Source organism: Eriocheir sinensis, chromosome 41, assembly GCF_024679095.1.
Source record: "Eriocheir sinensis breed Jianghai 21 chromosome 41, ASM2467909v1, whole genome shotgun sequence".
Lineage (NCBI taxonomy): Eukaryota > Metazoa > Arthropoda > Malacostraca > Decapoda > Varunidae > Eriocheir > Eriocheir sinensis.
The window spans coordinates 2562046-2588524 of record NC_066549.1 but is presented as its reverse complement, the minus strand read 5'-3'; the positions used below and the strand labels follow the sequence as shown (position 1 = coordinate 2588524).

General features: G+C 46.2%; 1 protein-coding gene across 4 annotated transcripts in view; it reads left to right on the top strand.

Annotated features, from left to right (window-relative positions):
• The window catches only part of LOC127009505 (knirps-related protein-like), an 86904-nt gene that overhangs the window by 48273 nt on the left and 12152 nt on the right, over nt 1-26479 (top strand). The window lies entirely within an intron of this gene.

The window sequence follows — 26479 nt, the reverse complement described above, 5'->3', positions numbered from 1 at the left end:
CAGTAAGTGGGATGACGTCAGACAACCAACATTTATGGGTCGTAACAGCTAACGGAATAACTCTCAAGAGCCGTCACTAACGCTACCTGCAGATTGCCCCAAATACTCTCTCCTTTCCAAGCATACCACCCTCAGTAAGCCCCCCGTCGCCGCTAGAGAGCCATCAGTTACTATCGCCAATGCGCCGCCTGACTTGCAGCACCTCGTATCGTCGCCAGGAATCGTAGACAAGCGTTCGCGAAGCAGTGACCGCAGACGCCACACGCAGCCGCAGAGCAGAGCCGCGCGTCACCGCAGGGCTCCACGGTACGAGTGTTGGATGTCCTGGGAGCTCGAGTTATGCTTGCTCTGTCTGTCTGTATGTCTGCATGTCTGTTTGTCTGTTTCTCTTTTCCTCTCCTCTCATTCCATTTGTCCTGTTCTCTCTGTCGCTGTGTCTCTTTCTGTCTGTTTCTCTCTCTTTTCCTCTTACCTCCTATCCTTCCCTTTTTTTTTCTTGTGAGCTAGTTAGTCTTTCTATTTCTCTCTCTCTGTCTGTCTGTCTATTTTCTGTCTCTTCCTTCCTCTCCTCTCCTCTCCTTTCTCTTTCCTCTCTTTTCCTTTCTTTTCTTTCCATTCCTTTCCTTTCTTTTTTTTGTCATCTCCTTTCCTATCATATCCTTGCCTCTCCTTTTCTATCCTCTCATCTCCTCTCCACCTTTCCTCTCCTCCCTCCTCTCCTCTCCTATCTCACACACACACACACACACACACACACACACACACACACACACACACACACACACACACGAACATTATCCATCCTTATCATATCTCTTCCCATAATCATATCATCCTTGTTGCTCCACTTTCTCCACATCCTCATCCCCTATCCTTCCCAGCTACCCTTCCACCCCGCTCACAGTGACTCCCTGCCTTCCCTTGCCCCCGCCGCTTCCTCGCCGACCGCAGGTGATCTATATTCAAGGTAACCCGAGACCCAACGAGGAATCTGGGTGTGTGTGGCTTAATGTGGTCTGCATCGGTTACTATTCTTCCTCCTGCTCCTCCTCCTCCTCCTCCTACTCCTACTCCTCCTCCTGCTGGTGCTTTTCCTCCTCTCCTCCTCGTATTTCTTCCTCTTTTTCTCCCTCTATGTGGAAGTAATAATTAACGCAAAAAGTTTATTTAATAATCGAAGAGAAAGAAATTACAGTAACAATGATGATGGTAATAGTAGTAAAAATAATAATGTGAATAATAATAATAATAATAATAATAATAATAATAATAATAATAATAATAATAATAATAATAATAATAATAATAATAATAATAATAATAAACAAAAAACGTTGATAAAAAATATGAGCGACAAGAACAAGAAAAGAAAGAACAAGAACAGGAACAAACAAACAAACAAACAAACAACAACAAAAAAAAATAATTAAGCAACGTATTCCTGAGTGTATACATTGCCCGTCATATTGGCAAAAAAATATATATTAGAGAAAAGTTCTGCCATTATATATTCATTCAGATTATTTTTTTTTCGACCCTATTTTATCGTCAAGGCTCCGAACCACCCGTGGGAAGTAACGGGGCACTAGTGGAGGCCCTCGTGGTCCTCCCCTGGTCTGCCCTCAAAGCTTATATTGTTGTTGCTATTTTTCATTATGGACGCTGTAAGTCGTTATCAGTCGGGGTTTTTTACTATTGATTCGCGGTCATATATCAACTTTATAATCAGTTTTGTTGTTTATTTATTTTTTTACTGCATTTGTTTTTCTATTGGATTTTTTATTACTTTGTCAGTGTGAGATTTTTATAAGTCGTTATCAGTAAGGGTTTTTTTCTATTGATTCGCTGTCATATATCAAGTTTATAATCAGTTTTCTTGTTTTTTTTTCATCTGTTTTTCTATTGGATTTTTTATTACTTCTGTCAGTGTGAGATTTTTACCTCAAGATTGTTTATATGGTTTTGAAAGTTTTATTCTTTTTTTTACTCGTTTTGTAGATACCTCGGTAACGGAGAGAAAAACAGACAGACAGACAGACAGACAGACAAACAGAGACAAATAACCACGAAAACTTTATCGCCCTCCTCGAGACAGATGATATTAAATAGAAAAAGAAGAAACACTTGAGAAGGAGGAGGAGAAGGGAAAAAATAACAGAAACAAGATCGAGAAAAACATAACAATAATATCGAGAAGAAAAGAAAGAAAACAACAGATGTGGAATAATTTACTTTGCTATTTTTCTTTCCCTTGTTTCTCTTTCTCTCGTTCTCTTTTCCTACATCTCCCACAGGCTATTTCTTCTGTATCATGCTCAGGTTAGTTCCGGTTTTATTTATTCATTTATTTATTTATTTTTATTTATTTATTTACTTTTTTTTTGCTGGCCTACTTTCTCCCTCAGCTTCTGTCTTGGCCTGCATATCCTTCTGTCTTGGCCTGCATATCCTTCTGTCTTGGCCTGCATATCCTTCTTTGGTTCATATTCATTTATCCTTTTTTCCGCTTTTTCATCCGGTCTCCTTCTCTCTTCACGGCTTGACCTTTTCTTATTTTCCCTCTGTCTTTGTTTCGTTCCATTTAATATTTAACTTATTTTTCCTTGTTTGTTTTTTGTTTTGTAGTTTTTTTTCCTGTTCGACATGACACAACACTTAAATTTCTTCTCATTCTTTTCCTTTCTTCCATATTTATTTGTTTGTCTTCTGAATTTCCACTCTCCTGTTTACTCTTTTTTTTTTACAACAAAGAAGACAGCTCAAGGGCACAAAAAAAAGGAAACCATAACAAAAAAAAGCCCGCTACTCGCTGCTCCTAAAAAGAATCCAAAAAGGTGGTCGAAAGAGAGGTCAGTTTCGGGAGGAGATTGTTATACACCTCCTGTTTATTTCAGTATTGCTCCCTCATTTTTCTCATTATATATATTATCATTTTTATTTCGTCTTATTCCTCACCGTACTCAGTTTTCTCGTCATCCCACAGTGGTCCCAATGCGTCATATTCCTGAACTCGATGTCTACAATGTGAAAGAACAGGATCACAAGAGAAGTTTCACAATTTGATACTGGATTAAGACTCATGCGCTGAAGAATCCTGATCTAGAATTAATTGACGCTATATTTTGCTATTACAATTACTGGTTTGCGTGTCACTTCGGGTAGATAGAGAGATAGATAGATAGATCGGTGGGGAGAGAGAGAGAGAGAGAGAGAGAGCGAGAGCGAGAACGAGAGAATACTAGAGGTTTCAGTATGATTTGTATTGATTATGATGAGGATTTGATTATCACACTTTCAAATTAAAACGCATCATCTCATTCTTGCACAAACCTTGCCAAACACGACGCCCTGTAGATAGATCGTAATGTGTTGGTTCGCCCTTAAGTGATACAGGTAATATGCACCTCTGTGACGCTAACCTATGGGCGATCTCTTCATCATCCTCGACCTGTCACTTTTATTATAGGGTGTGGGCTTGTATAGACTCCACTTCCACCTCCCTCCTCAGCCCCTACACATGCAACACCCCAGCTACGGTAGATATCACCCTCTCACCCCTCACCCTCCCCATATTCCCCTTCCACCGCCCCTCATCCTGATTCACCCACCCAACCTCACGTTCCCCTCACTTTCACCTTCATGCGCCAACTCCTTCCCTTTCCTTCCGTCCAGTGAGTGCTCAGATTTACTAATGGCTGGTCTTACTCATTTTCGTGTAAGCCAACAGTCCCAACACACGATCCCTTCCTCTCCGTACTCTTCTCTGTCTGTTTTTCTACTTTTCTCTCTCTCTCTTTCCTCTCCTTTCCTCTCCTCTCCATGCCTCTCCTTACCTTACTTACCTCTCCACTAACCTGTATTTTCCCATTCTCTACTTCTCCGTACTCTCCTCTGTCTGTCTTTTTTCCTTTCTCTCTTTCCTATCCTCTCTCCTCTCCTCTCCATGCCTCTCCTTACCTTACCCCTTCACTAACCTGTCTTTTCCCTTCCTCTACTTTCCTTATATTTCCTTTCCTCTCCTTTGGCCCATTCCTTCCTGCCCGCTCTCCCCTGTCCAACCCCCTTTGCACCCCCCCCTCCCCCACCTCGGCGCCCCGCAAGCAGCATCGGCGGCAGGTGTAGTGGCCGCGACACCGGAGACAGTGGGCAGCAGAGGGCGAGGCCGCCGAGAGTCTCAGATGCGTTCCTCTGGTCTGGTTGAGGTCGATCGAGTTTCATGGTAGACCTTCTCTTCCTCAGCCCCTGGTCTCCGTCCCTCCCTCCCTCCCTTCCTCTCCTTACCCCGCCCTCCCTTCCTTCCGTCCGTTCTCTTGACGCGTTTCCTGTGCTCACTCCTCCCTTTCCTACGACCTATATTCTTGGCTGCGTGAAGGGAAATGCCTTGTTATTTGAGCCAAACAAAAGGATGACAAATACGAGTAAATAAGTTTAGAAGACACAAGCAAACATGATTCCTTTCCTGTCTGTATCTATCTATCTATCTATTTGTTTTCGTATCTATGTTTTTATTGGGCTACAGAATCATTATAATTGCTGCTCCATAAAGCTTTACATTCACTGAACTCCATCAATTGTTTCACCCTCGTCTTTAGTGGCTGCGTTTAGGAGACACAGGCAAACAGATCATAACTTTCCATCAGGTATTCATGGCCCTTCAAAATAACTATACATCTCCCTCCATATAGCAATACATCCACTGAACTCCATCACCTTCCCCTGTCACCCGTTAGTCGCTGCGTTGCTCCGAACCTTCGCCGCCAGAGTCAGTTTAATGCAAGCAGGCGTGCGTGACAGCTGGGCCGCCGAGTGTCGTGTTACCCGGCCAGGTGATCCGCCCGCCCGCCACATGACCACCAACAGGCACTCAGGAGGCGGGCGGAGCGGGGACACAGGTGGGAGCTAGCTTTTCCCTGCCTTCGCCTGCGTTGCTTCTGCCTTATCGCGGCTCACTTCATGCTCTCCCTTCTCGGCTACGTTCTGGCATTAGTTTTTTTTTATTGTGTTCCTAATTACATCCATTTTCTGATGTGATTCGCCAAGTAGACATTGTTTATTTCTATTGTCTATTTTTTTCCATTTCCTACTAATTCCTCTCCTACTTCGTCCAATTTCTTGTGCCTGTCTTTCTTTTCTTTTTTTTGTTCCTATTCCTCTCCATTTTCTTCTGTCTTTCATCACATAGATTTTATTCATTTTCATTATCTAATCATTCCTTCAGCCTGCTTCTACCTGTCTTATGTTTTGTTTTCTGGAAGGGTATGTATTTCTCTCTCTCTCTCTCTCTCTCTCTCTCTCTCTCTCTCTCTCTCTCTCTCTCTCTCTCTCTCTCTCTCTCTCTCTCTCTCTCTCTCTCTCTCTCTCTCTCTCTCTCTCTCTCTCTCTCTCTCTCTCTCTCTCTCTCTCTCTCTCTCTCTCTCTCTCTCTCTCTCTCTCTCTCTCTCTCTCTCTCTCTCTCTCTCTCTCTCTCTCTCTCTCTCTCTCTCTCTCTCTCTCTCTCTCTCTCTCTCTCTCTCTCAAGGTTAAAATAGAGACTCTTCTTCACCTTCTCTTCTTCAAACTCAATCCTGTAGGTCAGTAGTGCAAAGAGATCGAGTCTTACTTCTTTTTTCTTATTTTTCTTATCTTACTAATCCAGTTTTTACTCGACGAAGCATCAGGTACAACATGAGTGAATCTCTACCTGGGAGAACTGGCTTATCACACACTTTTGGAACAGACAACTTACACAAACACTCATTCTCGCTGTTTATCACATTCACTCACTTAGTCTTCCATCTATCTCCTCATTCTCCCTTTTCACACCTATTTACAACCGACAACACACGTACACAACACACAAACACACTCTCTCAAACTCTTTACTACACTCACTCACTAAACCTCCCATCTATCTCCACTTTCTTCCGATCCTCGCCTTCCTATCCATCCCCTCTTCCCTCTCCCTCCCGCCCCGTTACCACTCGTCCAGGGAAGTGTGGTGTGGCGAGCAGGCGGCACTGACAAATAAGGCAGATCAGAGGTGGTTCCCGTCCATCAGGGTGTCTGGCTGGTGTGTTATGGTTGTCGCGGGGACGAGGCGGCGTTGAGTGTTGGGGAAAGCCGTTCACAGGTGGCAAGAGAGAGGAAGAGAGAGGGACTGAGAGGAACTGGATGACTGGTTGGTTCCGGGGTTGGTTGGTACTGGTGGTGGCGGTGAAGAAGGTTGGTAAAGAGGGTTCCGTTTTTTTGTCATTACGAGTTTTATAGGAAGTGGATGTTTGTGTTTTTCTGTGATCTTGTTTTTTGGCGCGTGTTTGTACTGATAGCGAAAGTAGTGATGGTGTTTGTGGTTGGAGTCTACTTTTTCTCCTACTCCTTGAAGGTTTGTTTTTATTTGTTAGTTGATTCGTAATAAGAAAAACAGATGAAGGGTGAAGTGCGTGCGTCTTATCTTTATTGAACTAGAAGATTACTTATTACGTCACACATTTACGTTATTGATTGACTGACAAAGTGATAGATGGAGCAATGTAAGTGTTGATAGTGAGAGATTTTTGGCCATTTTTTAACCATTTTATTTACGATTTATCAAGAGAGAGAGAGAGAGAATCAAATGGCTGTCTCTCCTTCGTCGCTGCGTGAAATGAAAACACGAAACCGAACCATAGGGACACACACACACACACACAGACACACACACACACACACACACACACACACACACACACACACACACGCACACAGGCAAGCAATTTTCCGTGTCGTGCCTTCCTTTCATTATGCATTTCCCTGCTCGTTGATTTTCTTATTTACTTAATCCTTCCTTGTAAAGCCTGCTCATTATTTGCTTCGATCCCCTTGCGAGAGAGAGAGGGGGAGGGAGAGGGAAAGAGAGAGAGGGGGGAGGGAGGGAGGGGGAAAGAGAGAGAGGGAAGGGAGTGGGAGAGAGGGAGAGGCAGATGGAGAGGGAGAGAACGAACCACCCCAGCACACACACACACACACACACACACAAGTACTCGCTGCTCATCGGATCGGACACACACACGACTTGTTCCTCTCCTCCTCCTCGTCTGAATTATCTTTTCCTAATCCGAGAGCCGAGAACGTGGATCATTAAGGCTTCGGGGAGGGGCGGGAGGGCTCATCGGGCGCGTCTGTCTGTCTGGGCTTTGGAAATGTTCGCGGGAGAAGCGGAGAAGGCGAGGCGAGGGGAGGCGATGCGTTGACGGGGTGGAGAAGGGAAGGGATGTGAAGGAAAGGGGAGGGAGGAAGGGAGGGAAGGAAGGGAGAGGGTGAGAGAGAAAAAGAAGAAAAGAAAATGCTGTAAAAACAAATGATTGGAAGATTTAAAGTGTGTGTGTGTGTGTGTGTGTGTGTGTGTGTGTGTGTGTGTGTGTGGATTGGTTAGCCAGATGGGATGGATAATACCACAGAGAGAGAGAAAGGGAGGGTAGGGGAGGGGGAGAAGCACGCGGCCGCCATTCACTCTAACTGGATTATCATGTGCAATTGGCCCACAACAGCAGGGGGTAGCGCGGCCCTCCCTCCCCCCTCCCTCTCTCCTTTCCTCCTCCTCCTCCTCCTCCTCCTCCTTCCTTCCTCCTCCCTCTTCCTCCCTCTCATCTCTCTCTCTCTCTCACTCTCTCTCTCTCTTCCTCTCTCTCTCTCTCTCTCTCTCTCTCTCTCTCTCTCTCTCTCTCTCTCTCTCTCTCTCTCTCTCTCTCTCTCTCTCTCTCTCTCTCTCTCTCTCTCTCTCTCTCTCTCTCTCTCTCTCTCTCTCGCTTTCGCCTCCTCTCTCTCTCCCTCTCTCCCGCATACGTCACTCCTTCACAAGCCATCAAGTCGACGGTTCATTCCTACGTCCATTGCTGCGATGAATTCCGTATCGGTTCGTGCAGTGATGGCGCGGGGGTGTGAGGGCGTGTGTGGGCCGGGCTACAATTACTACGGTGCTCAGGCGGCAGGCTTGGCGGAGAGACTAAATGAAAGCCGTGAAGGACCTCTCGTGACCCGCCCCGTGTCCTGTGGTGCTCGGCCGGGGCGGGGTAGGGCCAGGTAGGTGCTGGGAGAGGGGAGTTAGAGTAGGGAGAAAGGGGTAAAAAATGTGAATGTGTGATGGAATGAGGCCGTTCAGCTTAAAAAAGAGGAATATGGATGAGTTTTGGGGTTTAAAAGGTAAATGGTGTGAAAGAAACAAGTGAAGTAAAGTCTTGACATCCCACAGAGCTTGAAAAAGAGGAATAAGAAAGAATGAGAAGAATAGGAGAGCCACTTTGGGGGTCTGAATGAAAATATATGAAAGAAACATATCCACTAAAGCCTGACAGTCAATAGAGTATAAAAGAGGAATTCAGACGAGGTTTTGGGTTTGAAATGTAAATGGTAGGAAAGAAAGAAATCCAGTGGAGGTCTGACTTTCCGTAGAGCTCAATAAAGAGGAATAAGGACGAGTTCATGAGTTTGATATGTAAATGGTATGAAAGAAACAAATAAAGTAGAGGTCTGACTTTCCGTAGAGCTCAATAAAGAGGAATAAGGACGAGTTCATGAGTTTGATATATAAATGGTATGAAAGAAACAAATAAAGTAGAGGTCTGACTTTCCGTATAGAGCTCAAAACAGAAGAATTAGGGCGAGTTTTGAAAGGAAAATAGTAAAACAGAAACAAGTTCAGTAGATTCCCGACGGACCATAGAGCCTAAAAAGGGAAGTAAGAACAAGTTTTTGGGTGTTAAATGTAAATGGTATGAAAGAAACAAGCCCAGTAGAGTCCTGACAGGTAAATGGATGTAGACGAGGGAGCAGGTGAAAGTAGCGAAAAAGTTTAGCATGATCGCAACTCATCCGGGAAAGACGAGGGTAGAATGGAGCGTCTGTGCATGTGGCCCAGATCTTGGCGGCGGCTTCTCCCTCTCTTTGCTGCATGTCGCTCCTCCTGCGGTCAGATTTTCTCCCCGATAAGAATGTTAATTGGCAATGTAAAAGAAGCGAGTGTCTTTCCACCGGCGTCCGAAATGTAGAATGAATGTAGTGAATACGGACCATTATTATTAACAGTGATTGATGTTCTGCTTTTTGGTGGTCATTTTTATGGGTTTTTGAAATCGTGATGATGTGCATGTACTTTGAAACTGTGGGCAATATATACTGTAGTTGTGGATTGTTGGGATATTACAGAGCGCACCGTTTATATCGAAAGACTCAACACTGCTGCAAAATAGTCGCTGGAAGGGGTGATGGTTATACTTCCTCTTCGCGTACAAACTGCCTGAAATGTCTCTTACCATTAGGGATCACATAACACTAGTCGAGGCCGGTCTGACGTAGGCTCCCGCGGGTCCTTTCCAACCCTCTGCTCTGCCACACAGTCCCAACACGTATCTCTTCCTCTCATATGTAAGCTATAGGTAACATATGAGAGGAAAAAATAGGTGTTGGGACTGTGTGGCAGAGCAGAGGGGAGAAATGGACCCGCGGGAGCCAACGCCAAAACGGACTCGACAATTTGGTTTCACTCTAGGCGAATTCTGGTGACTCGTTACTCCCCTATTTAACAGTTTCCATGATATTGGTCTTAGGAACCGTACAGGGTGGTAGGCCCATATATTTTCTTTTTTTTCTTTAAGTTTCGCCATGGCCCAGACTTTCTTGGTTGGGACTCGGGAGGTGATGGTCGGCCCCAGTCCGTTATGGCGCAGGCAAGTGTTTATAGTGGCGTCATCCTGCTTGGCTCATGCTGCCCCCTTTTGGAGAGAATCTAGAGTCTGGGTTGATAGCTAACCACTCAGCCACCGCCTTACTTCTTTACGGTGCCAAGTCATCAAACTAACGGAGTGACTAAACTCGAGCATCGTATCAAATCATTATGTCTTTTTAGGAGCAGCGAGTAGCGGGCTTTTTTTTATTGTTTCCTTTTGTTTGTGCCCTTGAGCTTTCTCCTTTGTTGTAAAAGAAAAATGTCTTGTCTGTGTTGCTATGAGCCGCGGTAAGTGTGTTGTTTTGCCAAGACCCACCAGCGTGAGAAAGCGGCCATCTAGTTGACTTTTCCGGGTTAATAAAGTCTCCTGCATGCCTGTGCCTCTGGTGGGTAACGGGATCGGCCTGGACACAGCGGCCACATCAAGGGCTATCCGCGTTAATGAGGCAGAGATCGGAGGCAGGAACACGGAGGCATGCACTGGGGCCAGGCGTCACGCGGCGTAGGTATGTACAGATGCTTCCTAAGTGGCCTCGTTATTAGTCCATGTACTGACTGTGTATTTCTGTGATTTGTTTTTCTTTTTGTTATTTTTTTCTTCATCTTTAATAAACATCCAGCCGAGGCGTATCTTCTCTCACGACATGATCCTCCTCCTCCTCCTCCTCCTCCTCTTCCTCCTCCTCCTCCTCCTCCTCCTCCTCCTCCTCCTCCTTGCTGCCTTTTGAAAGTAATCTGTCGTCTGTTTCTCACTCCTCTTCACCTTCTCTCACTCCCTCTCTCTCCTCTTCCTTCCCTCCCATCTTCCTCCCTCTTCACTACCTCCCCTCCCCTCCCCTCTCCCCCCTTTTCCTCCGTCTTTGGCATTTCTCCCATAACAGCTGATTGGTCACACTCGCGTCTCCTGACAGGCATACGAGAGGGGTCAGGGGTCACGCAGGGTCACGAAGACACAGCACTGCTCGCTTACAGAAGAGTCGACTGGATCCATAGTTTTTCTTCTTCTTCTTTTCCTTGTTCTTTTTACGGAAGTGGGTTTTTTTTTTCCTTCTTTCCTTTTCTGTCTTTCTTTCTTGCTCACTCGACAGGTTCCGTAGTGGGTTTTTTTCTCTCTTTTCTCTTCCTTGCTCTTTTTATGGAAGGTTATTATTTTTTTTATTTTCCCCTTTCTCTCTTTTTCTCTCGTTCTTTTTACGTGTTTTTATTTTCCACACTTTCTCTATTTAATTTTCTACTTTTCACTGTTATTTTTCCCTTCTTTCTCTTTTTCTCTTTGATTCTTTTTACTGTTTATTTTTCCTCTCCTGTTCTTTTTCCGGGTTTTTTCCTCCCTCTTTTTCTCGTTCTTTTTACGGAAGTTTATATTTTTCCTCTCTCTCTTTTTCCTCTTCTTCTCACCGTTTATTTTTCCTCTTTTTCTTTCTTCCTTTCTTGCTTCGTGGTTTTCATGCTTTTTTTTCCCCTCCTCATCCAGCCAGCCAGTACCTACCTGCGTATTTCCCGGTCTTCATAAAATAATTCCTTCAAGCCTTATACGTATGTCCATCTCTCCACTTAACGTTCTTACTTTGTTTCTTCTTTCTTTCGCTCCGACTTTTCCTTCTCTCTCTCTAAAACGCTCCTCACTCATTGTTTTATTCACCGCATACCTCTCCCTTCTATATTGCTCTCAGCCGCCTCCTATCAGACCTCTCTTATCTCTCTCTTATCGTGAGTCGAGCCTCTTTTGGGCGGGTTCTCCTTCGTCTGTATACCGGTCCATTGTATTCTGTAGGGCACGTATCCCATTTGGCGCAGACTCGTCCCCCTGGCTCCGTATGGGGTCAGAAATCAGCCTCGTGGGGCGTTTTAAGATGCGGAGTGTGAGGAGAAAAGTACCGGGGACAGATGATGGAGAGTAAAGAATGAAAAGGGCTCGAGGAAGTGTGTTAGTGTTACGAGTTGATACTGTGAGGTTAGTGGTTAGTGGGAGAGTGGGTTTAGAGGAAGAAGAGTAGGAAAGAGAGAGGTAGAAAAGAACGTAGGGAAGCAAGTAGATGACAGACGTAGAGGAGGGAGAGATGGCAGCGAATGTATGGGCTGCTTAGTGACAGGTGGGTGGAGGTGGGAGAGGATGTGTGTGGTTACGAAATGCAAAGGAATGGAAAACTGAAGATGGAAAGAATCAAATAAAATACAGGACACATAAAAGGAAAAAAATAAGTATCAGGAATTGCATACGTGATTGGAAAGAAATATGACGGTAATTAAAAGGAAAGAATGTGGTTTCTAAATTTGAGGTACGGAAGTAAAGAAACACAAGAGGGACAAAAAAGGTAAAGAGGAGGAAGTCAGTTAGGAGAAGGGAACGTACATACAAGGTGTAAGAGGATGAATGAAGAGAGAAGTAGTGAAAGGGAAGTTAAGAAGGGTGAATGAATAGAAGGATGAATGAAGAGAGAAGTTGTGAAGGGGAAGTTGAGAAGGGTGAATGAATAGGAAGTTGGATGAAAAGAGAAGGGGTGAAGGGAAGTACAGGAGGAGGAAGAAGAAGAGAGGTTGATTGAGTACTAAATGATAACCAAAACATATAAGGAAGATGACACCTAGGCCTATCAAAATTTTACCAGGCCTACACTGACATATGAGGGAGATAGATAAAGAGAGAGAGAGAGAGAGAGAGAGAGAGAAAACAAAACAGACAGATAGGGCATACGAAGATACTTAAAACCTCCCCCTACATCCCTATTCCCTTCCCCTACACTCGTCCCTTTTATTCCCATTGATACCTGTGCAAACCCCCGAGTCGTCCACCTGTTATAAGATCGCTCGTGAGGTACATTAGGCAGGATCAGGGCGGATCAGTCACCGAGCATACGGGGACGAGGGAGGGAGCGTTAAACGGGGTGGAAAAGGCCCTTGTGTGCTCTGTAAAGGGCTGATCAAAGGGCGTGTTGACGTTACTAGTGAAAAGGCGTAACTCAATCCCCCTATTTTGGAACGTGTGTGTGGAGGAGAAGGGGAGAGGAGGAGAGGGGGGTATGTGTGTGTGTGTGTGTGTGTGTGTGTCCCGCCTACGTTTTTTTTCTTTAAGAGGGTCATAATGTTTCTTCTCTCTCTCTCTCTCTCTCTCTCTCTCTCTCTCTCTCTCTCTCTCTCTCTCTCTCTCTCTCTCTCTCTCTCTCTCTCTCTCTCTCTCTCTCTCTCTCTCTCTCTCTCTCTCTCTCATCTATCCTCTTCAATCCTCACGGGCCAATGAAACCGATATGAGCACCGAGGCCACGCGCAGCTATGTCGTATGTCCCCATCTTTGCCTTTATCAACCCTTCCTTCGTTCCTTATAACCTCCCAGCCTCCCTCTCTTCTTGACTTCTCTTCCTCGGTGCTTAAAGGTCAGTGAAACGGGGATGAGCACCGAGGCCACGCGCAGCTATATCGTACCTCTCAGCCTCCCTCTCCTCTTGGCTTCTCTTCCTCGGTGCTTAAAGGTCAGTGAAACGGGGATGCGCACGAAGGCCACGCGTAGTTTAAGCGTATACACCCAACTCTTCCTCTGCTCGTCATATCCTCCCAGCCTCCTCCTCCTCCTCCTCCTCCTCGCCTTATCTGGGTCATGGGTTTGGGAGCCTACACGTTCTGCCCGGATGAGTGCCTTAGTTTATGGCAGCGTTTATGTGGGTCACAGAATCAGCAAAGCCACAGCCCGCCTCTCCCCTTTGCCTTCCCGCCTACCTGCTCCGCGTCTTCCCCCATCATCCTGTGGCCTCCCCGCGGCGCCCCCATGCCCCGCGCCGCACCCCCGCCGGCTCTGAGAGACAGTTAGGGGTCGGCGTGAAGACGAGAGCTGTCACTTATGCACCTTGCGTCTTGCCTTCCCGCAGAAATCTTATCGTTAAAAGCGCATTATCTCTTTCTTTCCCTCTTTTTCTCACGTCCTGCTCTTTGTATATATATTTTCACTGTTTTTAATGTCCCTTTCTCTTCATTCTTTCTCCTCATTCTCCCTCTTGATTGCCCTTCCTCGCCCTCTCCTCCCTGTCCCACCTTCACCCACTTGGCAGGTAGGCAGCGCGCTTGCATCACCGTCTGCTCAATAACCTGGTTCTCCTCGTATGCAAATGTTGTGTTGCGCGATCTTCCAGGCTAGTGTGTGTGAACGAGAGAGAGAGAGAGAGAGAGAGAGAGAGAGAGAGAGAGAGAGAGAGAGAGAGAGAGAGAGACTAAAATAAAGGTTTGGGAAAATTTATGCGACTACCTTTTATTGCCGGTGACGTAATTCCCGTTCGTGTAATTATCATGTAGTTGTTATTTTTTCCATCCATTTCGGAGAAAATGAACAGTGGAAAGGTTAAGTATTGCTGATTTTTTTGTTGTCTGAGATAATTATTTGTAATGAAGGTTATATCAGTTAGTTGTTACGCAAGTGTCCTCCCTCAGCATCTTGGAAGAAAGCATTAAATGTGAGAAGCCTGTCAATGTCCCGGCAGTGAAATAAGGGACGATCGGCCTGCGTGCCGCCAGGAATACTGACCAGGGCGGCGGCCAGTGCCCGCGCCAGGATGGGCCGCGCCTGGCGGGACGCTGGACGGCGCAGGATTATTACCAGACAAAAGGAAATCCAACTATTTGGTATTTTTCCTTGCCAGAATATAAGAAAAAGCGTCACGTGCCTGCAGTCAATCCTGTGTGACGGCGTGGGCCCCACCCCTCCCCCAACACATCCACGTCGGGCCCCGCCGCCCCTCCCCAGCACGTACATGGCCCGCTCCGCCCCGCGCCGCGCCCTCCTCGCGGCGCGGGGCGGCCTGCGGGGACAGCCCTCCGCTAACAATCAGATGCCGTTAAGCATCTTTAATGACGGGTTGCAGGTAATTAGGGTCCAAAATGATCCTCTTAATGTCCAACCCGCCCTCACGACCCTCAGATTGTGTGGCGGTGTTCCTGCGCGCCGGTGTGCTGTTTGCGGCTTGATGCGCCATCGCTGCACCTGTTGTTGTTGCCGCCGCTGCCGCCGAGGCCGTTATGGCAGCACTCACGGCAGGCAGCGGTGAAGACAGTGGTGGGAAGATTGCCCGGCGGTGATCGTTGTGGTGCTATTGTGGTTATCGCAGTGATGGTGATGGGAAGATGTCGATGGTAAAGGTAACCAAAAAACTAATAGAGAAAGGAAAGATAGAGACGAGTAACCTGATGTTGCCTAGCCTTGATCTCCTGTCTCAGCGGGTCACTCACCCACCACTGCAAGACCAGGTGCAAGATTTTCGTATATGCATGATTCTTAACTACCTTGCTCGATATAGACATAGATGAAGAGCTGAGATGTCTGGTTGTGTGTCGTTTTTCCCTTTCTCACACGCAAGAATCGGAGGTTGATCAGACTGGACTACGGAAATTCAATGCCATCAGTACTATGTGTTAGGTCACTGTAGCATAATACTGATAATTCCTTCGTTATTTCCCTATGATCTATCTTTAGTTGCAGCCTACGCTATGGCTACGCGTGGTCCGTATGAAGATAGCGACCTTTTAAAAACAATCTGCACTCATCGCCTGCAAGCTCCGTCAGGCCACAAGGCAGATGCAAAAAATGTAGTAGTGGTGGTAATGGCAGGCGACGGTATAACGGGTTTCACTTCTTCAGAGCTGACGGGGCAGTGACCATTAGTAGGTTAGCCAACAGTTCTTTAGTAATACCGGCAGATGAACACATGATTTTTTGCCTCCAATTATATTTTTTGTTTTCATTGTGGACGCCTCGTACCTCATTAGATGGCTGTCAGGCTTGATCCCCCCCTCCCCCCATTACTCTCTCTCTCTCTCTCTCTCTCTCTCTCTCTCTCTCTCTCTCTCTCTCTCTCTCTCTCTCTCTCTCTCTCTCTAATTAAACTCTTGCATGATTCTTCCCTTTTTTCCATCTACAGTAATCAAGTCGTTTTCATCTTTGCTTGTAAATTCCGCTTCTCGCCGCCGCCAAGGAAATGTTTCATCCTCGCTGGCGGACGGACTCTCTCGGGCGGTTCACGCTTGAGCGGCTCAGAGCTTTACGTAGAATAGTGAAGTGTTTGACTTTTGACCAAGCACGCCTCATGCACCGCTTGACCTACACCACACACGCACACACATACATACACACTTACACGCGGATTCACACACACACACACACACACACACTCACACATACACACACACACGCACACACACACGCACACACACACACAAACCAGGCAGATACTTTTCACACTCATACTTATCATACTCCACGATGATAGCTATACACAGATGACTTGCTACAATACAGACAGACGTAAATCTATCGTTACTTACACTGTTGCTTCTTCCTCTAATAATAATAATAATAATAATAATAATAATAATAATAATAATAATAATTCTGCTTCCATTATTGCTACTATTACCACTACTACATCGTCTGTATAATTATTGCGTCAGCGTAAGTTTTCCTTTCCAATAATGGCTCATAAAATCATTAATATATTTGTTGTTTTTCATTTATATAATATCCCGAGGACGACTTTCACGTTTTCCGACCCGTTAATTTAAAGAGGAGGATTTTGTTTATTGATATTTTTTTTCAATCGTACCATCCTTTCCTTTTTCTCCTGCTGTTTATGTTCCGTCTCTTAATGCTGTAATCTTGCCCATTCGTAGCATCTTAATTTCTGTCTCTCCCGCTGCTAACGTCGTATGAAGACAGCGCCGCGGTGGCCAGGGCGGGGAGGAGGAGTAAGTAATAGGGGCTCATTAGTACGGGTTGTTTACACACAGTATCAGCCGCGCCGTCTAGGCCTGCGCGGCGCGTCGCTCGCTCCCCGTCAGCGGCGAGGCGCGCACCGAGGCCTCAGTGACAGCCGCGCGCCACTGCTCTGTCTCATTAGTGGCGGCCTGGCGCCAGCGTCTGCGGCAGCCTGAGTACCCCGTGTCGGGATATATTCGCATATTTTTAATTAAGGAAGAATAATTTTAATAAGCCGACAAATGTGATGTTAAAGTTTTTGTAGAAAGAGAGAAGGGTCATAATTCATTTGCATACTGGTATAAAACAAAAATGATGTTAATAAGGTGACGATTTTAATGTTAAAGTGCTTATAAGTGACAAGCACAGAGTTATAGCCTATAACTCTGTGGTGACAAGCAGGGTAAGACTTCTAGCATTTGGTTGCAATAAATGAAAGTAGGCGAAACCAAGGTAATGGCAATTGTTTGTATACAAATATGACTGTCAGGGAGTGGAATAAGCTTGGCGCTCGTGTGATGATGGACATCTGCAGGAAAAGCCAGATACATTTATGGATGGAGAGGATGCCTGTTGTTGGGTTTTGTTATTTTGTTTTGTTTTCATTATACTGAGTGCACAGCAGGACCCTCGAGGGAAAAACATTGGTGAAGGCTCAAAAAGACTCGGCAAGAAATGAATTGTGAAAATATTTGCATTATAACAGATGGCTGATTCTCATTATACTGGTCATTTCCTGAGCCACTGTCTGGTGAGAAGCGGCCTTTATGCTCCTTCACCTTTTATCGCGGTGTAAAGAACTTCGTAATTATATTTTGTGATAATTTCGTTATACAAAACTCTATGGGAAATTTTTGCTTATGTATACACGACTTAGTGTATGTTTATGTATCTTTATGTGTATGTATGTATTTATATTTGTATGCATATAATACTTGTCAATGAATACAACTTTAGTGATTGGCTAGCATCATCAAACATTATTTTACTAATCATTGATTCATTGACTCATTGGTGCCTTTGTACTGTATCAATGAATTAATTCATACAGTCATTTATGTAAATCAATTTGTTTATTAATATACTGATTGTTTTTATAATTAAGTATTTAGAAACATGCTTAATGACAAATTGATAAACAAATGGAATGAAATATCCGGTCTGCCTCCCTTCCCCGGTTCCTGTCACCCACGTCCGCATCCCTCTCCAGCCGTCCCCCGCCCCGCAGCCCCTCCTTCCTCCACTCCTCCCTGCCTGACAGCTCCTTCAGGAAGTAAAGACAAACAGAGGACTAAAGGCATGATTCAGCGAAAAGAGGAAACGTTAAAAGTAATGAAGATATATATCATAAATGCGGCAAAGAAAAACGACGAGTACACATGAGGAATATGAGAAAAGGAGTACGAGGAAAGAAATAAAGTAAAGTAAGGAGCGGCCGAGCTGAAGCAGGTATCACAACTCGGCTCAAGTGGTTGGGGCAGCAGAGGAGAGAATAAATAAAACAAAAGGAGAGTCGAGAGGAAAACGAAAGTACACGACATCCGAAACCCACTCCACGCCGCTGCCAATCCTCCTCCTCCTCCTCCTCCTCCTCCTTTGCTCCTCCTCCTCCTCCCTCTCCTCCTCCTCTGGCTTCTCATCCGTCTCTCCTTCTTATCCCTCCCGTCCTCCTCATCTTCTATCCCTTCCCTGATCTTTCTCATCCTTTTTCTCCTTCTCCCTCTCCTATCTTTCTCCTTTTTCTCCTCTGCCTCCTCTTCCTCTTCCTCTCAGCCTGTCTCTCCACGTCCGTCCTTTCCTCATCCCCCTTTTCTTTTTCTTCTTCTCCTCCTACCTTTTTTCCTCTCTTCTTCCTTCTCCTTTCCTCTTCTTATCCTCACATCTCTCCCCGTTCCTCCTCATCCTCTTTTTTCCCATCTTTTCTTTCCCATCCTCCTCCGCCCTCTCCTATCATTCTCCTCTTTTTTTTTCTTCCTCCTTCTCTATCTCTCCTTTCCTTTTACTTATCTCCCTCTATTTCTTACCCTGCCACTCTCCTCGATCCCTCCCCTTCGCTTTTTCATCCTCCTCTTCTCCTGTTCCTAATACTTCCCTCCTCTTTTCTTCTCCTTCGCCTCCTCCTTCTATCTTGATCCTCCTCTCATTTCTTTTTCCTCCTCCTCCTCCTTCCCTACCTCTCCTCCCCCTCCTTCTCTACGTCTCCTCTCCTCCACCCGCTTATCCCCCTCCGCTCCTTGCCCGCCGCTGAGGGAGAGAAAGCCTGGTTCCCACGCGATCACCTGGCAGGAGAGCCTTACCTTTGAGGGTCTCTCGTGCTCCTTTTATGGTGATTGGAGGGAGTGGGCGCGCTTAATGACTTGTCTCCTCCCCTCAACACCCACTGCGGCCCGCCACACGCCCCCGTACACCCCCACACACCACGCCACTGCACGCCACACACACGCAGGCACTGATACACACAGACAGGCGTTGACACACACACACACACACACACACAGGCACTGGCTACCCCCCCCCCCCCCACACACACACACGCACACATTCTATTTTAAACACATGCTATATAAGTATCCGTCGTTACCTATCGTGCATGTAAATTATTATCACTTTTAGTATGCTGCAACACTTCACTATAAGGCACCGTGTGAAGGAGTGTCTCCGTTGAAGTGTTGTAAGACTATTAATTTCTCTACGATAACATCCATCATTACATATTACCAAACACTTCCTACTTAGTCACTACCCCTACCGCTACTTCTACTACCCACGGACACGAACATTTCACACTAACAAACACGTACTTCCAGGCCCATGAACCCAACACCTGTACGTTCTGTCAGCCTCATTAGCCACCCTCAGCGCCCCTCACCCACCAGCACAGTCCCAGGTGTCCTCATGCAAGGGGTCCGTCAGCGTAACTAACCTCCGCGCAAACAAAAACTGATGGATTCTTATTTTCAACGACATAACTTCCTCTAATCTCTTGATGCTCTCTGTATTCGCCTCATGCGTGCGTTCCTTTCCCTCTCGTGCCTTTCTCTTCCACCGCGCTCTTCCTTCTTTCACCCGCATTTGGTCAGGCCGGGAGCAGGCTTGGCGTGGCGGGTGCCCGGCCGGTTTGGCGCGCAAGACGGCCTGCTGCCTCCCCCAAACAAGAAACCATGTCGCGAAAATCAAAGTCATCAGAGCCTCATTTGCCGGACTTTTACCGTTATTGCCGCGCGTGCTGAGAAGACGAGAAGAGAAGAGGGACAAGCACACCACCTGAGGCTAGCGACACACGTAGATGCCGAGCAGGAAGGAGGAAGATGAGACTCTCTTTACATGCCTTTCCAGTGGGATTGCGAAACTCAGTTGAAGGGTACGAACAGAAGCCGAGCAGGAAGATGAAGATGCACAGATGCCCTTGTTACATGCCTTTCAAAGTGATTACAAAGCTCATGAGAGGGCCACGCAACAGAAGCCAAGTAGGAAGGAAGATGATGCGTTAGATGTACTCGTTAAATGCCCCTCCTATGGGATTTCAAAGCTCCTCAGAGGGATACAAACAAACGTCCAGCAAGAAGGAGGTTGATGCATACTCATTCCCTCGTTACATGCCCTACCAGCCACTCCAGTAACCTACGAAGTAGCTACGTACATCCCATGCGCGTTATTATACAAAGCTACTGAGAGGCACCGTGGTAACTGCCTCCATAATCATTCAAACAACAAAAGCTGAGCAAAAAAGAAAGATAATGATGTATAGATATTCTCGTTGCATCCCCCTCCAGCCACCCCAATGACCTACAAACTAACTACATCTCGTGCGGGGCATTATTATACATATCTTCTGTGAGGCTCTGTGGCAGCTGTCTCCAGAACAACCAGCCTTGAGACGGCGGCTGAGTGGCGCAAGCCCGGGAGCGCTGGGCCACCACTAACGCCAGAATAACTTAGCTTAATGGCACGTTGCTTGCGGGGAGCAGCCGGGACCGGAGTGACACTGGGCGCCTCGTACCAAGAAAAGGGAAGGGGGGGAGCATGCAAGGGGGGAAGGGGGAAGAGCATGCAGCAAGGGGAAGGAGGAGGGAGGGGGGAGCATGCAGAGGTGGGAGGGAGGGTGGAATTATGATTATGCATGTCCAGGTGTGAGAACGAGAGAGAGAGAGAGAGAGAGAGAGAGAGAGAGAGAGAGAGAGAGAGAGAGAAATGTCTTACCGCAAATATTCTGCCTGTCAATATATCCATCAGCCCTGTTTGTCTATCTACACATCTGTCACTCTGCTTGGTAATGCGAGTGTGTGTGTGTGTGTGTGTGTGTGTGTGTGTGTGTGTGTGTGCGTCTACTTTTTTTCCTATATTTAGTGTTTTTCTTCCATTTTTTTCTTTATACAAACCACGACTCAGGACTTTATTTTATTATTTCGCCTCCTCCTTCGTTTTCTTTTTCCCTCTCTCTCTCCCCCCCCTCCCTCTCTCCCTCCCTTGACTTTCTCACTAATATCTCTCTTTCTTTTCCTCCCTCCTCAGTGCCAGCCCCCTCTATGAACCCGGAAGTTTACTTTGGCTTATCCTACGAATGTTCCTAACTTATTATCTTTTTTTTATTTCGCCGTTTTCTTCGTCGTTATCCACGCCTCATCTTCTTATCGGCATCATCTTCACCTTCATCTTCATCATCATGCATTCAGTAACTGCAATATTATCATTTTTTGTTCATTATTTGTTTTACGTGTTTTTTCCGCTTTATTTGTGTGTGTGTGTGTGTGTGTGTGTGTGTGTGTGTGTGTGTGTGTGTTCAGTCAGCCGTCACATACACTCCTTTACGTCGCAGTGACCACCACCATCACCACCATCACCATCACCATCACCACCATCACCACCAACACCCAACTCTCTCATCACTATTTCCTTCATCTCATTCTTCTTTTCCATTATTTCTTCTTCGTCATCATCTACATATTGATAACCTTTCTCCTCTGTATTTCTTTTTTTATTATTATTACCTTCGCTGTCGTATTTTTCCTCGTTAGTGGTGATGTGTGTGTGTGTGTGTGTGTGTGTGTGTGTGTGTGTGTGTGTGTGTGTGTGTGTTCTTTTTTTGTGTTTTTTAGTCATTTTGCGTGTATAAATCTTTCTATCTATCTATCTATCTCTCTTCCCCTGTTCTTAAATAATCTCTTCTCTTCTATCTCTTCTCTACTCACTTATTCTCTCCCGTCTTCTCCACTTTTGCTGTCACTATCCACGCCCTCTCCTAAATCCCTTCCCTTCCCTTTCATTCTTCTCCCTTCCCTTCCATCCCTGTACCTTCCCTTCGCTTCTACCCCCTTCCCTTCCTTTTCATCCCTGTCCCTTTCCTTCCCTACTATCCCTGTCCCTTCTCTTCCCTTCTCTCCTTGTCCATTCCCTTCCATCCCTAAATCTTCCCTTCCATCTCTGTCCCTTCCCTTCCGTCCTTCTCCCTTTTTTTCATCCCTAACCCTTCCATTCCATCCCTGTCCCTTCCCTTCCATCCTTCTTCCTTTTCTTTTATCCCTAACCCTTCCCTTCCATCCCTGTCCCACCCTTCCATCCTTATCCCTTTCCTTCCATCCCTCTCCCACGGACCTGCAGACAGCATCCTCTCTTCCATCCCTGTCCTCGCTCTCCCTTCCTCTCTCCCTCCCTCCCTCGTTGGCTCACTCCACCCAGCATCAACCCAGCATCTCCGTCAGCGGCTTGTGGCTTTATCCTCACGACTGGGATAAATTACAATCACCGGTGACGTCAGCCGGGTTCGCACCTCACCTGGGCCAGCCGCGCCTCCTGATTGGCCTAGGTGCTCAGGTGGACACTCCCGTTTTGTTTGTTTCAGCCAATCATCGGCCTTGTTTGTGTGCGTGGTGGAGTGTTTTGTTTTGTTTTTTCTTCTTTTTGTTTTGAGAGTTTTTGGTTGGATTTATTTTTAAGTTTTCAGATTGTTGTACTTTTTTTTAACTTTATCTTTGCTTGTTATCTATGCCTGTTTTTTTTTTGTTTTTTTTCGTTTGAGTTTTTTTTTAAGTTTTGGTATTTTTCACTCATTTTTCTGACGTTTATCTTATTTCTTTATCTTGCCTGTTAGTTGTTTTTTTCGCATACTTCTCGGGCGTGTTCATAATAAAAAGTAATTACCCGGTCAGTGTGGAATTTGAATATAATGGTTTTCTTTTTCTTTTTTTTTTCTTTCATATTATAGTTTATTAATTCTGGGGATCATTCAGTCAGTCGTCGCTTTATTCAAATTAGGTGGATTTACGTTCCTGACACTTCGCTTCGCCTCTCAGCTAACATATTTATTTCTACGTGTATTGTCAGTCTCTCCTTAAATATATCATTCCTTATTTTTTTTCTCTTCTTGTTCACCAATCTTACTTACTTATACTTACTTGTACTTATATTTTTTTCTCTTCTTGTTCAGCAATTTTACTCATCATCTTTCCATTCCTCTCTTCTTTTTCATGCTCCTCCTCCTCCTCCTCCTCCTCCTCCTCCTCCTCCTTCTCCTCCACGTCCCATTATCTCACATTTCTTCATCTCTGACTAATTTTCTACCTTTCTCTAATCTTTATTGCCTCCTTCTCTCGCTTCTTCCAGACAATTCCTCCTCCTCCTCCTCCTCCTCCTCCTCCTCCACCACCTCCTACTCCTACTCCTCTCCTCCTTCACCCTCTTCCCTCCACCATACCCCTTGACCATCGTGACACACACACACACACACACACACACACACACACACACACACACGGGCCCCCTCCCTAGTAAATTATGATGTACCTCAGCCCTCGGTCGGCCCATCTTAACTAGCAAATAGGAGCATCACTAATAGCCTAACTGCAGCCTGTCTACTAACTCACGGCGGGGGACTGGAGAGAGAGAGAGAGAGAGAGAGAGAGAGAGAGAGAGAGAGAGAGAGAGAGAGAGAGACTATTGCACCTTAGGAAAAAACACTATGCATTTTTTTTCTTTTTTGTGTGAATATGCTCTCTACTTAACCGCATTTACTAACACCTATATCGTATTCTTATATAACTTAACTTCTTTCATTGTTACCAAGTCAGTGATTATCTAACTAATATATTCTTCTATGTCTGCAAAAATAGTTTCCTCTTTTCCTTTTTCTCATCCTCCTCTTTCCACTCTTTTATCCTATTCTTCTCACCCTCTTCTTTCTCCTTGTCCTCTTCTTATAGTCCACGCCATACACTCCTCCCAATATTTTTCTTTCACTTTAAACAACACTTAACTCTTCACTCTTTCTCCTCTCTCCCTTTCTTCCCTTCGCCCCCCCTCCTTTGACCCCGACACGCTGCCCCAGAGCCGATAACATTGTGTAGCCCCAGGCTCCGCGGGGCCACGCTGGAGACCTTGGTAACGAAAAAAAACTATATATGAAAACCACATCAGTAACGGAGGTTATTCAGAAGGTATTTTTCTTTTAGTTTCCTTTCAGTATGCAGACGCTGGGCCTAAAGTTTGATGTATGCACGGAGGGAGGAGAAAGGGAGGGCGGGAAGGCAGGTAGTGAGGTGGCTGAGAGCTCCACACATCACAGCCCGGCGTCGGTCCGAGGCCACAGAGACACTAGAGGCGACAATATTCACTCCTGAAGCGCTATGCTCGACGGCCACTTTTTGAGGGGTGAAAAAAGCGCCTCTCGATGATGCTTGGGGAGTGGAGAGGAAAAAATGAGCAGGGGAGGGGAAAGGGAAAAGGGCGAGGCGGGGCCCAAGTGGTCAGTGTGATTGTCGCTAACCACTCGTCCCTCTCTCGTCTCTTACACTCGCCTCCTTCGTTATCGTCCTTCCCGCCGGCTCGGCTTTTACCGCGTGCTGTGCCTAAGCCGCGTCCTTTCAGGCCGACAAATGGCCCGTACAGCGTGTAAAAAGCGAGACTAACCTGTATTATCGGCTTGATATAACAGGCTAAGGGGCGGGTCCCGGCCTGAGTGGGGGATTGGGAGGGTGGGACCGTGTGGGGCGCCGGGACTTCCAAGGCCCTTGAGTGTGTGAGACGCCGCGCCGCGCCGCCGCACACCACTCAAGTGAACAGTGGCGTGCAGTGTGTGTGTGTGTGTGTGTGTGTGTGTGTGTGTGTGTGTGTGCAAATAGATAGAAAGATAGATATACGTGTGTGTACTTATTTTTATCCATAACACGCGCGTGCACACACACACACACACACACACACACACACACTCACACACACTCACACAGACATCACAATCTCGTCCACTAATATATATTTCAGTAAGCGACGCTAACAACAGGCCGCGTCGCCACACGCCTCAGTCACGCGGCATAATTGAAAGCGCTAAATATCCCGACCATAAATCGCCGGCGTCTGGGTGGCGATGGAGCGGCAGATAAGGGAGCGGCGGCCCGGCGGAGCGGCAAGTCGGTTCCCGCCGCGGCCCTGCCCGGCCCGGCGGCACGGCGCGACGCGGCGGGCACCGTCTGTGTTACTTCTTCCTCTCGTAGCCACCTCTGCTGCCCCGTGTAGAAACTTATCATCAGTTGTGTAAGCAGACCAAAATGTGCAAATCATGGCCTCTGTCGTAATATTCAAAACTCACATTTACTGCCCATAACACTAGATATATGCCATAAAGGTTTGCCCGTAGCCCACAACCTTGCATAACCCGGTGAAATGGGTTGCTGATGATGTATTGGAGGAGCCGAGCCACAGGCATATATATTACAGCAAGATTACCTGTTGAGAAAGACATCTACGTAACATATCACTATCTAAGGAGACGTCACGCGCGAAGTGCTTCAAAATTGGAACCGAGAGAGTGGAATGACTGTGTATTCTTAGACTGTGTGACAAACCTCAGCCGTCATGCAAGAGAAAAAAAAAGACGGAAAATTGCAAATATATATTGTAATCACAGGCGGGGAATCAGCAACGTCAGGGCCTCGAGGTGGGGTCGCGGGGCCACGTTAGCGCCTCCCCAACACCCCTGACCCCCCTCACCACCCTCCATTCGCCCCCCGTCCACTCTCCGCCCCCCCCCAAGCCTCGCCAGACCCGGACACTGGCTGACGGCAGGACGCTAATGTGTGATGGTGATGCTGATGGTGAAGCTCTCCCCTCCTCTTCCTCCTCCTCCTCCTCGTCTTCCTTCTCCTCTTCCCTACTCTTCTCTTGTTCCTCCTTCTCTTCCTCTTCTTCACTTCTCTCTCTTTTTCCTGTCTTTATTTGTTCTCTTCAGCCTCCCGTCCAGTTTACTTTCTCTCCTTCTCCTTCCTCCTGTTCTTTCTTTCTCTGTTTTCTTCTCTTCTGCCTTCCCTCCAGTTTACTTTCTCTCCTTCTCCTCCCTTCTGTCCTACCTGTCTATATTTTCTTTCTATAATTTCAATCTCCCTTCCAGAGTATATTTGTCGTTGTTTCATACCTTTCAATCTCTACACTCATCCTTCATCCTCATACTCTACATTCAGATTCAATGCCTGTGTTTCCTCTACTCGCCCTCCATCCCTTCTACTTCTCACTCTTCTCTTACTCGTGTACAGTCTCAACCTCTCCCTTTTTTTCCTCTCGTCAGTCACCTTTCCCGTTTGCCTCTTGTTGTTACACTCCTTTCACTCGTCCTCCACCTCCTGCCACTTTCCCACACTCATCATCCTTCTCCTTCCTCTCCTCTTTGCTTATCTTCCCCAAGTCTCTTTTTCTTTACTCTCTCGTCTCACTTCTTCCTTACGTCCACACAGCTCTTCACACTTGTTGCCAGGGATGGTTTAGTAGAGCTGTGTGTTCTCTATTTGATTTCTAGGCTCATACCGGACTTCCAGCTGACAGTTTTATCCCTTTTTTTCCTTACTCGTCTTATAAGATCGTGTTTAGTTTCCTGTTTCTATAATGTTACAGTAGGTTAAGCTAGGTTAGGTTAGGTTAGGTTAGGTTAGGTTAGATAGATTTTTCCCTTCTTTCCTTACTCGTCTTATAAGAGTGTGTTTAGTTTCCTGTTTGTATAATGTTACAGTAGGTGCACTAGAGGACCTCACGTGTGTTGCTGTGTTGTTAGTATGAAGGCCAATTGCGGGTGGTATTTGTGGTTGTGG